The following is a 4,889-nucleotide window of genomic DNA, read 5'->3' as shown; positions in this document are numbered from 1 at the left end:
CCTTCCTTCCTTCCTTCCTTCCTTCCTTCCTTGCTCTCCTTCCTTGCTCTCCTTCCTTCCTTCCTTCCTTCCTTCTTTGCTCTCCTTCCTTCCTATCAGTTTCTGTTTCTTCCTGGTTCCTGTTTTGAAGCGTGCCCACCGTGGGCCTATCATAAATTCATAATGAGCTTTTGTGAGTTATATTTTAAAAAATATCAAAGCCAAGTCTGGAAATGTGTAGACATTCCTGTTGAAGTTTTCCTCATTTTGGTATGTTATTACACACGCTTAAGTGTATTTTAAATTTTTTTTTTTTTTTTGTGGAAACTCGTCACAAAGCAGCATAATAATGAAGTAGAGGACTAACACAATTTTATTTTTAAATCATGTATTTTTAAATGTTAGGTATTCTAATCCTTTTGTGTTTATATCTACATATAAAACCCAGCTGCCTATGCGTTGAAAGGTAGCTCTGCTAAGTATATTATATCCTTTGGTTCAAAGTGCCTGTCAAATGCTTACACATAAGTTGTGACTCAGGAAGGCTGGATAGAGATGCAGCCCCCCCCTATTGATTTTTATCAGAGATCCTTAAAACACTGAAACATTTTTATTCCACTCTCTATAACTTGACATTCAAATAGGTGTGAGGGATGTGACTTAACTGCTATAGCTGAGCTTTTGGGTTTTCTACAAGCAGTACTGGAAATTAGGTTAGTCGGCATTATATGTTTATTTTGGAGCCAGACGATATATTTACATTTATCTCTAAATTTTCAGATGCACAATAGTCTGTTTGTTTGATGTTTTTTTCATTGTTTGCGCTTTTAGACCCACTTACTCTTATTTTTATTTCTGTTAGCAGCATTCTTTGTATACTCAATCATATAAAGGCCTTCCCAGTAGTTGTTTTTAATTCTAAGAGATCCAGGGTCATTACAGCTACTTGAAGCATACTGTGCATTGCACTGTTTAGTCACCCATTAGACCGATTTCATAAAAAAAAAACCCACTGCATTAGGTTAAGCTGCTTATGATGTTTTTAACTCTAGTGATCTTTTAGTCTGCTTTCACCTCTCAGCCTCTCCTTAGCTGTTGAGCTGTCAACCTTTAACTCCAAAGAGCCTGAGATGTAGTTTGATATCATATGCTGTTTGAACATTTACTATTGTGATAGAGTAATTTCAAAAGCAGCTACACTTTAACAAAGTGTGGGCAATTTGCCAAACCACTGCTCTACTCCCAAACTTTTGCTGAATTCAGTTCAAATGTATTTGTACTGGTCGCTTTTTTTCCCTCTGTGTTCTAAAGTCAGTTGTGTTGCAGATTTGAATTTATACTTTCCTAAATCAAAAAATGACCTTACCCACACATGGGGTTAAAGTGCTAGAAAGTCCTTTCTGATAGGTAAGATGGTAGGAGGATGTCTGCAACACAGATAATAGATAGGGATGTTTGCTAAGCAGGAAATGAGTCTGATTATGTTTTGTAACATCACATATACATTCAGTCAGTTGAAACATGTTACAAAGCTTAGATTAAGGTATTGCGTTTGACTTGTGCAGCATCTTTTTCAGTTATTTCCACTGAAAAAGGTCTTTATGAGCCTTACTGTATAACTTAAAGGAATAGTACACCCAAAACATGATTAGCCTTCATTTTCTACTCACCCCCATGCTGAACAACACTCTGGAGTACTTTTTTGATATCTCAAATGCATCTGGAGATCTGGGAGGCTTCTTGCTGTCTGCTGACATTCAAATAATGGAGGTCTATGGCGCCCGAGGCAGAAAGGTCCATAAAAGTCCACAAAAAACGTGTCAATATTCCTCCATACTGCTCGTCCAATGTATTCCAAGTGTCCTGAGTGGGTAGCATCCAGAATTTACTCGAAACGAAGTCATTTAGAATGTTTTTAGAGCATAAACAGTGTATAGGATTTCCTGAAAGCGCGCACATGCGCGATCACGAAGCTATGGAAGCCGGCAGACCAAACCAGCGCATTCAGCTCGGCAAAGAACTCATGCTCTTCCTCAACGATGAAGTCCTCAGACAGTTTTCTTTCGTTGTTTCTTTCTTTGCACAGGTAAACAGCACATTTCTTCTTCTACGCTTGCATTATTGGAAGAGCAGACGCTGAATGCGCACTTTCATCTGGTTTGGTCTGCCGGCTTCCGTAGCGTCGTGATCGCGCAGGTGCGCGCTTTCAGGAAATCCTATACACTACTGTTTATGCTCTAAAAACATTCTAAATGGGGTATATGTCTCTGCATCATCCCAGGTCGCACCATGCCCTTTTGATGCCATTTATTGTTAAGTCAGAGAAGAAGTTCATCTTGTGAACTGGTGAAGAGAACTGTGAATTGCAAAGCTGGACACTTGAATTTAGTCAGCTAACTAAATAGGAGAAAACGCGGTCAGCTCATGCGCTCTCTATCAAAGAACTAAGCCATAACTGAACCGTGCCGAGCCCTATTGTTGAACTAGTACTAGTTTTAGTGCGGCTTTGTTTTGTCTAGCACTGTCCAGTTCAGTTTACACTCAACAGTTATCTCGATTACCGTGCTTTGACCGTTCTCTGCACGGTTTCAAAAGAGTAGTGTAAATGGGAATATTGTCTGTCACAGTGGACATGCACCTACTATGACAATTTCAGACCCCTCCATGGTGTCTAAGTGGGAGAACTTGTAAAATAGCAGGTTGTTCAAATACTTATTTTCCTCACTGTAGTACTTCTGATGGAGAATGCTAACAAGATGTTTATTAAGTAAACATCTTTACTAAACAAACAAAATATGAAATCCTTTCTAGACTTTTTCCACACATGTCTATAAAGTGTTTAAAATCACCTAACTGTAATAAATCTCTAGTAATACTGCTTATGCTTTTTTTAAATAGCTTTGCTGTGAACTCTCCTAAATGCAGTATTTTAATTATTTCAGTCATTATATTCCAACTCTTTTTTTTTTTTTTTTAGTGCTACAACACTTAAAAAAAAGAAAAAATACAGAACGGGTTTAAATTGCATTAAGTCTTAATATATGTTAAGAGTTGTGTTTAAAGCATTGGTGGGGTACATTTTCCTTATTCTCTTGTGAACCTGTGAAGAAAAAGCAAAACATGTTGTATGTAGATATTTTACTTTGTGGGCAGGTTTCTATTACATGACCTGATGATCCTCTCTCTAGTATTATAAATATTAGCATTGCTGGGGGTGAGAGTTTATTAACCACAGTTACATTTTTATAAATCCATCGTCTTCTCTTCAACTTGATTTGATTATTCATAGCTGTGTGGGTTTTTTTTTGCACTTTCCCACGGTGTCTGCATTTTTCTCTGTTTGTGCCACCATGATCACGCCAGACAGGACCTTATCTTGTCATGGTGGCGTCTGTCTGGCTTGTAGACACACTGTTATGAATACAGTAACTAAAGGACAAGATATAATCTTTATTCCCCCAGCCAAAGGTTCTTCTGTTAGTGCAGATTGTCTCACGTGGGGAAACAGCTTACTAAAGTTTCCATTGATGACTAAAACATCTTCTCATAGGTTAGTCTCTAAAAGCCATCAGCTTTCTTGGTGAAAGGTTGCTCCTGGGCTTCGGCATGAATAATATTTATACATTTAGTTTTAAATTCTCTATGATAATTTAACTGGCCACCCTTTTAATGTAGAATTGGTTGAAAGACATAAACACAGAGAAATACATTTTTTGCATTATTTTAATTTACAGGTGTTGTTTTTTTTTTTTAACAGCTGTTTCTCCCACACTTTTAAGAACTGGTCAGGTCAGACTGCTCTGCATACAATGGGCCCTCATACTGTTATTGACTGAATCACTCTCTCATGAAAAAAAAAACATTTCAAAGAATCCTCTTTGTCAATATTTAAATGTGGCTCCATTTAGACATTTTTCCCAACCTAGACCTGTTGCTCCACTTGTATTGTTGCGTTGGGTCATGATTTCAAATTAAGAGCTGTCTTTCCATGGAAGGCTATAATTCAAGTGTGGTAAGACATGTTTGCTCCAATTCAGATGTGTCTAAAATGTGCAGCAATTCGAACAAAAGAGGATGATTAAATAAAGGACAGAATACAGATAATCTGAGGAAGGCATCAGAACATTGGAGCAAAAAATGGAAAGCAGTAAGCCATGAAAATAATAAACATACATCAGAAATAAAAAGAAAAAGGGTATCAAAGCTGTGAAAACCATGGAGTTGCAGCTTTTACATAAACCAACTTTGCTTACCAGAAAATATTCCTTAACATACTTTCAAGTTAAAGTTTGCTCTTAAAAGTTAGGCTTTCAAGCTTGGTACTAGAAATACAAATAAAAAAGGGTCCTGAATTCAGAAAAGACTTGGGGAAAACTGAAGGGCATTTATACACACACCCACAAACATACATAGTGATTGGGTGTTCTGGTAACAATGTTAACTCAAAATGATTTTGCAAAAGAAAAATCACTCATTTTCTAAATGAAGGTTGGCATTGGCAGACCTGACGAGCAGCTTCCAAACCGTGGACAATGAGTGCAGGAAGATGCACCACTTGCTGGCCAGGAAAATATAAACATGTAGCAAACAGTAATGGAAGATGTGTAGTTTTACTTACTAAAGTTTCTAGGTTCAATAAATTTGGAAAAGTTTAGAAAATGCTTAAAAAATTGTTTAGGGTTTCAGACTGTTTTTCTTATTCAACTATTTAATAGATAAAACAAATTTTCTCAAGTTATTGTTTTTGGTTTAGCGCTGTTGACAGAGAACTCCTACAAATTAATGCACACTTATGTAAACTTGGTAAATGACTGGTGCTCAAAAGCTTGTGGAAAAAGCTTGAAACTTGTATGTATGTATGTATGTATGTATGTATGTATGTATGTATGTATGTATGTATGTATGTATGT

The 4,889-nt window shown here is 36.9% G+C and overlaps 1 protein-coding gene across 1 annotated transcript in view; it reads left to right on the top strand.

The window, feature by feature from the left end:
• dym (dymeclin) overlaps positions 1 to 4,889 on the top strand; it is a 64,912-nt gene that overhangs the window by 40,612 nt on the left and 19,411 nt on the right. The gene's annotated exons all lie outside the window — the stretch shown is intronic.

This window comes from Cyprinodon variegatus, unplaced genomic scaffold (genome assembly GCF_000732505.1).
Source record: "Cyprinodon variegatus isolate N-32 unplaced genomic scaffold, C_variegatus-1.0 Scaffold134, whole genome shotgun sequence".
Taxonomy (NCBI): domain Eukaryota; kingdom Metazoa; phylum Chordata; class Actinopteri; order Cyprinodontiformes; family Cyprinodontidae; genus Cyprinodon; species Cyprinodon variegatus.
Note: the sequence above shows the minus strand (reverse complement) of the source record. Positions and strands in the feature narration are given on the sequence as shown.